Source organism: Myotis brandtii, unplaced genomic scaffold, assembly GCF_000412655.1.
Source record: "Myotis brandtii unplaced genomic scaffold, ASM41265v1 scaffold266, whole genome shotgun sequence".
Classification (NCBI taxonomy): Eukaryota; Metazoa; Chordata; class Mammalia; order Chiroptera; family Vespertilionidae; genus Myotis; species Myotis brandtii.
Window position 1 is genome coordinate 9598072 of NW_005360124.1, and position 11028 is coordinate 9609099.

Below are 11028 nucleotides of genomic sequence, written 5' to 3' on the forward strand. Positions count from 1 at the left end.
CTCATCATCCTCTTCGTTGAAGAGGATTCTTATAACACAAACTAGAGGCCCAGCGCACAAAATCATGCGGGCAGGGTCCCTAGGCTTAGCCTGCGATCAGGGCCAGGTCTGCTGCTCTGTGCCACTCGCCACTGGATGCTCACCACTGCTTGCTGCCCACCACCACTCACCAGTCACCAGTCCTGCCCCGCTGCCACTCCCTGTTCGCCATGCTGCAATCGGAGCCGGCTGGTAGGGGGAGGCAGTGGGGAGGGACCCAGAGGTGGTCAATGCACCTCATGGCGACTGGTCGAGCGGTCATTCCAGTTGTTACGCTTATGGTCACTGGCCTTTTATTATATAGGATGTGAATATCCAGATCCAGAACACTCTCTCTCTCTTTTTTTTTTTTCATAGCTTTTACATCTTACTGGGCATAGAACAATCAACATTTTGAAGGAGGTTTTTTCTTTCAATAACTTTTAGTCACATTCCTTTCTGTACTATTTTCCTGTTTCTACAGGCCAAGAGTTTACTGACTTCCTCAGTCTGATAAATTTATCTGTATCCACTTAATGGAAAAATTTGCACAAGAAATTGATTTTGTAAATGAATAAGTATTTTTTGATAAAAAAGTATCTAATGTTTATATCTCAGAGAACATTGGGAGATTATTTGGGAACAATGGCATTTTTTAGTGTCTCTAAAAGTTACATAACATCAGTGCTCAATTTTTAGTTAAACCACAACAAAGTCATTGCTGGAGTATCAGTGGTAATTATATGAGCTAATAATAGGCATTTGAAAGATGCTCTGTAATGGAGATTTTTTTGAAAAAAAAATTAGAGTTTCAAATTTTAAGAGATTATTCATTTAAGATGTGATATCCCAAGTATAAGCTTACTTTTCTACCTTTAAAACATGATCTTCAACAAGAATATTATTCCCACAAGGCATTGAAAATTCAGTAAGCTTTTTGTCATGGATAGAATACTTTTTATCATGGAAGTATTGTCTACTTCCATCAGTAGCATTAGAAGTGTTTTCCATCTTCCTTTCATTCTAAAGTATCTCTTTGCCAAGAAGTGGCTGTTTTTATTCCTCAAAAACATTAAGAATGACTTATTTATCTGGCAGAGAATTCAATTTTCTGCAACTGAAGTGGATCTACCTTTTTAGGGTTTCTTAGAGATGATTGCATGGCAAAGACAAGTTTTCTGGTTCATTTAGAAATTCTCCTGGTTTACCAGTTCAATTTTGTGGTACAATCAAGGAATATACAGTTAGAGTTTCAGATATGTAAACATAACTCAAAATAGTTTTCTAGCATGTTACATTAATTGTAGCACCTAAGAAATTCCACACTGTCCAGAATAATTGTATATCGCTAAGCTTTTTATCTTAAGGTTTAATAACTCATTAAACCTTAGAAACTACTGTGGAAAATAATTTTCCTTTAAAAATCTATACTTTGAAAAGTTCAAAGCTTTTTACAATTCTTTTCAATTATATCTATAATAACAAAAACAAAAAAGTGTGTATGTTTCCTTTCTCCAAATATGTGGAATTACAATTATTGTCCTGGTCATAGGTCATTTCCAAACACATCTATATATGTAAAACCCTAATATGCAAACAGACCGAAAACCAAACAACCGAACAACCGGTCGCTATGATGTGCACTGACCACCAGGAGCATGCGTGAAACATGGCGGACATTGGCAGCAGGTGGCAGAGCGCGGAACATGATTGCGTTGGCTGTGGCAGGATGGTCAAGCAGGTAAGCAGGGGCGCCAGACCAAGGCAGGGCGCTAGTCGCTGTCATTAGGGCGAGCCTCTGGTGGTTACTGAAAATTCTTTGTTCCCGCATGTCGCTGTCCCACCCGGCGCTCACATCTGCTGCCGGCGCTGGCCCTGCTCGCACCCGCTGCCATCACCTGGCACCGGCCCTGATCGCTCAGTGCCATCAGCAGGTAGGAGCAGCGGCTGCTGGCCCTGATCACCCCTCAGGGCTTCTCCACCTTCCCCTGCTCCTGAGGGGTGATCTCCAGAGTCACTGCTCACACCCACACCCCTGCTCGCACCCGCTGCTGGCGCCTGACGACTGTCCTGATCACCCCTGCGGGCTTCTCCACCTCGCCCTACTCCTGAGGGGTAATCCTGGCAGCAGCCACCTCTTGCACCCACTGCTGGCGCTGTCAGTGGGTGCAAGCGGGGCCAGTGCCATCAGCGTGTGTGAGCAGTGGCAGCAGGAGCAGGGCTGCAGCAGATAAGACCAGGGGCTGCGGCAGGAGTGTGGAGGATGGGCTGAGACCCACCCCTGTGCTCATCGCAGCCTCAGAGCCCACAGTTCCTTTCAAGGTGCACGAATTTGTGCACTGGGCCCCTATTACTTGAATAAAATTAGATTGCAGCATGTCATGAATAGCTTGACACTGGGTGTGCATTTTTTTTTATGTTTGGCTTCTTGTTTTATATGTGTTTAACAAGTTATCAACTTGTGCAAATTTATTTTCATTACATACCACAACTAATTAAGATCATTAGAAGATTTTCTGAAATTAGAAGGAAGTGGATTAAAATAGTGGAATAGATATTCTCACTATTCTTTCATACACCCATGACCTTCAAGAGCTTCTGCTCCCACTTCTTGCATCAGAGAGATGAAATCTACCATTCTTAGAAAACTCCCTATTCTATTTGACTGCTATTTTGATCTATTCTTGCATCAGCAATACAATAAGAAATGTGGCTTTTTAACAGATTTCAGTATCAAGTAGTGTCACACCTTTTTTTCTTATTTCAAAATTCTTGGGCCTTCATGAATCATTATCCATATAATTTTCTGAAAATATTCTGAAGTTCTTTGTCAACTTATTTCTAGATACATTAATGTTTTGTAGCTGGACATTTTGGTGGCTTATAGTTTTCTTATTACTATAGTATTGTTTCTGTAGACATTCACATACATATTTTTATGAATTTAAGTTGTCATTTTTTTGAATTAATACCTAAAAGTGAAATTGCTGGATAATATAGTAAATGTACATTTAAATGTATATGATATTACCATACTGTTTCCCAAAATGTCTGTGTCATTTTGCATTTCTATCAGCAATGTATGAAATTTTGAATCTATTACATCGTCACCAATACTTAGTATTGTAGTCTTTTAAACTTTGCTCTTCTATTGGTTACAGTAACTGTGTTTTAATTTGTATTTCTCCGGTTTTGATAATGTTGCGCCTCTTTCCATGTGCTTATTAGCTATTTTTATATCTGTGTTTTGAAGTGTCTATTTAAATATTTTATCTTTTTTTTTCTTAATTTTGCGTTGTAAGATTTCTTTATATGTTCTGGATACAAGCCCTTAGCTTAAAAAAAAAATCTTCTCCTTGACTAAACTTGCCTTTTTAAAAACTGTATCTTTTGCTTTGTGTGTGTGTTTTTTATTGCATGAGGGGGAGTGGGGGAAAGGTAAAAATGTCTGTTTTACAGTGTTAAATGGAAGTGGTAAAACAATTCCATTGCAGCCACCCTCACCTGCCTCTACAATGACCCCATCGCTTCATACCCCTTTATAGGTAATCATTCCCCAACCTGAGACCCTGGAAACCACTCCTCTGTTTTCTATTCCTATAGTTTTACCTTTAAAAAGTCCGGTAAAGAAAATTATACAGAATGCAGTTTTTGGAGTATTCTTTCATTTATATGTTTTGCTTAAATATATCCATGGGGTGGCATGTATTAGTGCTGAGCTTCATCCCACATTATTACTCTGAGCATACTTTCACTCCTTTTAGAGAGGAAGTGACAGGTCAAAATGTCAAAGTAACTTTCTCAAGGACACACAGCTAGCAAGTGGCCAATTTGGTATTTATACTTAGTTTTGCCTCATTCTAAAGTCCATGTTATTTTCCACACAACTTTTCTGCATTAATGGGTTCATGTGTATGTTTTCATGTGCATGGTAAAATACTCAGAAATAACATATATTAATAATGCTATCTCTAGGTGGTAAAATATTAAATATTTTTATATGATCCTTCATTCTTTTCTATACTTTTCACTTTTAATAATAAGCATGCCTTACTTTACTAATCTATTCTCACACACATGTACACACACACACTAAATATTACTAGTAAAAGGCAATTTCTTTTCTCATCATTACAAATCATATATAGACAATAAATACCTTCCATCATCAAAAGCTAAACAAGTATACCAAACCCTGTATATTTACTCATAAAAAAAAAAGATACTTGAAATTGCATCATCAAAGAAAATGTATGAGTTCTGAAACATTTTTAAAATCTCAAAAATAAAAATTACTGATCTGATCCCCCTATGAGCCCAGCCTGGATACATTTATTTTAGACCCTTGAAAAAAATGTGGTTTCTTTAGTTCTTAACAAAATTTGCCTTTTAGTTTGACTCATAACCTATTTCTTTTTATGAAATGTTTTCTGAGAAGGTAACTGTTTTTTATTATTTCACATCAATAATTTATCACAACACATATAACCCATCACCAGTTCTTGACTTTTTTCTTCAAATATTACTTGAATATGAATGGAAATAGAAAGTGAAAGTCTCTCTCCATTGCCATTATCTCAGTAAAGCAACTGTCATCCCTCACCTGGATTGAGTCTATAGTTTCTTGACAGTTACTCCCACATTTACTCTATGCTTACCTTACTTCAGTCTCTCATTACACAATATCCAGATTCAGTTACTAGTATATAAGCTACCATTCTTATACTTAAAAGCTGCCAGTGGCTCCGTGTTGGCATTAAGGATAAAATCCAGACTGTTAAATATACCCTAGAAGCACCTGTATGATCCTGCCAATAGACATATCACCAGTCTCATTTTGAGGTCTTTTTTCCCTTTCTCTTTGCCAGCTATGCTGCTCTTGGATAATTTTAATGTTAAATTCCTTCCTGCTGCAATGTTCTCTGAACATATATTTTTCCTTTTGTCTTTAAAGTTCAGTCTCCTGGCTCTTCATTTCACTGGTTCTTTCTTGAATTTCAGTCCTTACTGCCTTAATAGGGCTTCCCCTTACTACTGCTGTAATTGTTTTCCCTGACCACTGTCTCTTATATCATCATCTTCATGGTGTATCACACAGAGTAATTTTATATTATTTTTTTTATTTTCTATCACACTTAGACTATTGAGAATTGACACCATATTAGTTTGATGTACCAATGTATATAAACTATCTGTCATGGGACTGCCATTTGACCCAGCTCTATAAAATACAATGTAACTGATGCTCCTGTAGGGCAATTCTGGCACTTAGGTTCTTCTGCATGAGTGTGTGTGTGTGTGTGTGTGTGTGTGTGTGTGTGTGTGAGCATGTGCCCACATAACCATAAATATAAATATAATATAAATACTCATATATATGTGTGTATGTATATATACATATATGTACATATACATATGGTTGGGTATATATATAATTCAACAATAATATGCACAATTAATTTCTAAGTTTTGTAACTTATAAGTAGCTCTGTAGCCTCATCATCAGCCCATATAAACAGAACTATGGTTTTTAAATTGTAGGATTATAATCATGGTATCTGCTGTTTTTGACTTATAAGAAGACTATCACTTCCTCCCCCTGCTGATTGTAGATACCATTTTGTCCATAGAAATGAAGGACCAGGTTTAGTGATTTCCAGAAACATTTCATCAAAGTGCCTGAAGTATCATCTGCACTGTCATCTGGTTTGAAACCATGATATCAAAACAGGGATTCCTCTCAGATGTATATCCACTCTGTTCCAGCATCAGTATTCTTCCATTAAGCCAAGATAAAAGGTTCTTTACACTGGATTTGTAGGCTGGTTGTACACATTTTAGAATATATAATCTATTTCCAGCACTATTAGACATTGTCACATAATCTTACAAGCAGGAAGGAGCATAGAGAGAGTAGTGGTATACTTGATTTAAAAAATATGAATACAGCGAAGGAACAGCCTTTTTAGAAGCCAATTATTGAGTGCATGTATGGCCTTATTGAAATATATTGAATGTATTGGATACAACCCAAGTGAAAAATCATCCAGTTATAAAAATACTGTTGCTGATCCTACTGTTTTACAAATTTATAATCAATTCATGATAAAACATGAAAAATTTAGAGGATATTAATTTCTCTGGTTCTATTAAATTGATTAAAACTGACATGAGCACAGATACAGACACCTGTGAAACCTAAAGATGACATGGAATCAAGTATTTAAAGCCTCTAGGAATTACAGTGATTCATTTACATCACAAGATAATCAATAACCATTGTCACAGGGTCAAAGGAGATCCTTTTATCTCCACTGCCTGACTGCAGGACACATTTGGTATTATATGCCTTTGAATCACTTATTTCTTCTGAAATTCCTACTAGTTCAAGCAATTTTGAAGCTTCTCTATGAAATGCTGTCTCTACAAAGATTTTTCTAATAGAAGATATGCAATCAGCAGTTAGATCTTCATTGCTAATGATTCTATTGTCTGGGAGACAGGAACAATGGTGGGCCCAAGTCTGAGACACTTTCTCACAGGCCACTCAGAACATCTGAAACCTAGGAATGGGTTCTGAGTTACATCATCAAATCTTATAAATGCAGGGTGTAATGTTTATTATTGTTTAAGAGGGGAGGTGATGGTTATTGCTGTGGTGGATCCTAGTAAATCCTCAGATTTTTCTAGACAAGGAAGATTCAAAAAAGGTGGCTTTGTTTATTTAAAATTTTTGTAAAGTACTAAGTGTTTTATACATGCCTTTCTCTGTTCTAAATATGTGTATAGTTTATATATCTGTTAATCCTCATCTCAGATCTCTTTTACATGTAAGGCAACTGAGGTTCTGTTTTTTAATTTGTTCAATACACTAGCAGTTATAACAAGTGCCTGTATGGAATAATTAAGTGGGAAATATGGTAAAATTAAGTGGGAAATATTAAAATAGGAAACTTCCTCTAGTGTAAATACAAATCAAACATATTTTATAGATATTTTATTTATACTGTATTTAATAGAAATCCAATTCTTTTTTTTTGCTTTTTAAATAAGTCTTTATTGTTCATATTATTACAGTTGTTCCTCTTTTTTCTCCCCATAGCTCCCCTCTCCATGCTGTAGGCCAGTGACGGCGAACCTATGACACGTGAACTCATTTTTTTTGTTGATTTTTCTTTTCTTTTTCTTTTTTTTTTTTAATTAAATCTTTATTGTTCGGGTTACATTTGTTCCTCTTTTTTCCCCCCACTAACTCCCCTCCTCCCAGTTCCCGCCCCACCCTCCGCCCTCACTCCCCACCCACTGTCCTCCTCCATAGGTGCACGATTTTTGTCCAGTTTCTTCCCGCATCTCCCATTCCCCTTTCCCCGCCAAGAATAGTCAGTCCATTCCCTTTCTATGTCCCTGATTCATTATAATCACCAGTTCATTCTGTACATCAGATTATTTATTCACTTGGTTCTTAGATTCACTTGTTGATAGATGCATGTTTGTTGTTCATAATTTGTATCTTTACCTTTTTCTTCTTCTTCCTCTTCTTAAAGGATACCTTTCAGCATTTCGTATAATACTGGTTTGGTGGTGATGAACTCCTTTAGCTTTTCCTTATCTGTGAAGCTCTTTATCTGACCTTCAATTCTGAATGATAGCTTTGCTGGGTAAAGTAATCTTGGTTGTAGGTTCTTGGTATTCATCACTTTGAATATTTCTTGCCACTCCCTTCTGGCCTGCATAGTTTCTGTTGAGAAATCAGCTGACAGTCGTATGGGTACTCCCTTGTAGGTAACTGACTGTTTTTCTCTTGCTGCTTTTAAGATTCTCTCTTTGTCTTTTGCCCTTGGCATTTTAATTATGATGTGTCTTGGTGTGGTCCTCTTTGGATTCCTCTTGTTTGGGGTTCTCTGCGCTTCCTGGACTTGTAAGTCTATTTATATAGGATTATTGTTATGCTATATAAACAATTTACATAGTCATTTTTTCCCACTATTAGATCATCATGGTTTTTTAGTTTTTATAAACATTCCTTTAAAACATCCTATCTAATAAAGAGGGAATATGCTAATTAATGCTCACTCGGTCGCAAAGATGGCGATGCCCACAGCCAATAAGGAGGGAATATGCTAATTGACTGCCATGCCCTCAAAGATGGCGGTGCCCACAGCCACAAGATGGCGACGCCTAGTCCTCTCAGCCCTGCCGGGGTGGCAGGCGCGTGGCGGCAGGCGCCTGGGGGTGGGCCCGGCTGCTCCACATGCCTGCCTCCAGAGACCGCCAGTCCCCTCATCCCCTCAGCTGCCCAGGGCCAGCCAGAGGTGCAGGCAAGCCTTAGATATCGGCTGCCCAGCCTCTCAGGGCTGCCCGAGGCTCAGGTAACCAGGGCTGGCCAAGGCTTGCACTGCCGGCAGTGGCAGCAGCAGAGGTGTGATGGGGCGTCACCTTCCCCTGATCACTGGGTCTCCTCCCGCCCCTGAGGGCTCCCGGACTGTGAGAGAGGGCAGGCTGGGCTGAGGGACCCCTGCCCCAGTGCATGAATTTTCATGTACCGGGCCTCTAGTAGTTTTATAAAGTCATTTGTCTACTTAATATATTAAATATGTTGCTCCAAGTCATTGGTTTTAACTTGGATTATAGTGACTTTAATATTCTATTGTATGTATTATATATGTGGTGAGTGTGTGTGTGTGTGTGTGTGTGTGTGTGTGTGTGTGTGTTTAGAAGGCCCAGAAATTTGGATCAACTGTGCATTACTAACTGATCTAAATAAAACTTTTAGTTTCAAGTAGGATATCAGTTCTCATTTATTGGTAATGGTTGCCTGTTACAAGTCAAACTCATCATGTAAATACAATGATGTATTAACTATATTAACAGTAAGATGGGAAAGAATGATTTGCAGTATAAATGTGACATATTTGCCATTCTCATTGTACTCATTTTTACCCAGGGAGGTAAAATGTGAGTGCAGCCTAATCTAATATAGTTAATTTTCACCTTGTTTTCCAAAAATGATAATTATACCACAGATGTCTATGGTATCAAGAGCACTATAACAAGGGTGAGTATGTAGGTACACCATGGGCAAAGATGCTACAGAAAAATAAAAGGAATTGTCTCTCTCTTACAGAAAATATGTCTTAATAGTCTCCAACAGGGAATAATCCTCTAGAACAGTGGTTCTCAACCTGTGGGTCGCGACCCCTTTGGCAGTCGAATGACCCTTTCACAGGGGTCGCCTAAGACCATCCTGCATATCAGATATTTATATTATGATTCATAACAGTAGCAACATTACAGTTATGAAGTAGCAACGAAAATAATTTTATGGTTGGGTCACAACATGAGGAACTGTATTTAAAGGGCCAGAAGGTTGAGAACCACTGCTCTAGAATAAGTCATTAATGCAACTGCTACAATATCTACCTTAACTTTGAAAATTAAAATTTGCTATACTATCTTAATTATAATGAAACACAAACTTTACATATTAAATATTACTTTTAAGGCTACTACTCAAAACCAATAGTAATGTACCTACTTTATATATAAGGAAATTGAGACTGAGAAATATTCACTAATATGCCAAAGGTTTAAAATAGGTAAATTGCTTAACTTAAGCTGGTGAGTTACAGTTTTTACCTAAAGTCATAAAACTATTAAATTTTGCAACATAATTTGAACCCTCACAAAATTCTGCCATAGTATATTCTCTTTCCACTATAATATAATCTAATCACAATCCCCAGGTTTTCTTTGTTAATATCCTAATATGCAAATATGTAGTAAGAATTTTATTCACATATCTATAATAATAAAAGTGTAATATGTTAATTAGACCAGAAGTCCTTCCAGACATCCTTCCAGATGTCCTTCCAGACGACTTTCCAGACAAAGCTGGGGTTGCGAGGGCCGAGACCCTTGCACGAATTTCGTGCATCTGGCCTCTACTTTATTAATAAAGGTGGTATATTTACATGTGTTTAGAGATCATTACCCCTCTAAAACAAGATTTTTTATACTTTTATGTACTTAAGGACTTTCTGAGATTGCCTTCAATGAATATTTTCAAATGTCATCTACACTAATAAAAGAGAAACATGGTAATTAGTGTACGACCGCTACCCTTCCCATTGGCTAATCAGCATATCCTTATGCAAATTAACTGTCAGCCAAGATGGCGGCCGGCAGCCAGGCAGCTGGAAGCGAACATGAGGCTTGCTTGCTCCAGTGACTGCAGACTCCAACGTTCCCCGCCTCACTTGCCAGCCTCTGAGTTGCAACTCTAAGCAACTATGTACTATGTTGCAAATGTAGGAGCTAAACAAAACCCCAGAAACCAGCTTTCAGCCTGCCGGGATCTCAGAGCTGAAGTTATACATTGTTTCGATTATAGAACGGCAAACAAACCAGATACCAGCTTTCAGCAGCGGAAGCCTCACAGCTAGAGCCAGAGCTAAAGCTGGCCCAGAATAAAATAAAAAAAGAGAAAAAAAAGGAGCGGTTGGGAGCTTCAGTCAACAACCGCCAGCCTGAAAGCAGCCCTCAGCCCCTCACCCAGACTGGCCAGGCACCCCAGTGGGGACCCCCACCCTGAAGGGGGTGTGACCAGCGGCAAACAGCAATCATCCCCTCATCCAGGCTGGCCAGGCACCCCAGTGGGGACCCCCACCCTGAAGGGGGTGTGACCAGCTGCAAACAGCCATCATCCCCTCATCCAGGCTGGCCAGGCACCCCAGTGGGGACCCCCACCCTGATCCAGGACACCCTTCAGGGCAAACCAGCCGGCCCCCAGGCCTCTATCCTATATAGTAAAAGGGTAATATGCCTCCCAGCACCGGGATCAGCGGAGCCACGAGGCCTCCTGGCACCGGATCAGCGTGACAGGGGGCAGCGCCCAAACCCCCTGATCGCCCTGCAGCTCTGTGTGTGACAGGGGGCGGGGCCACAACCTCCCTATCCGCCCTACTCTGATCGTGACAGGGGAAGGCACCCCAACCCCCTGATCAGCCCTGC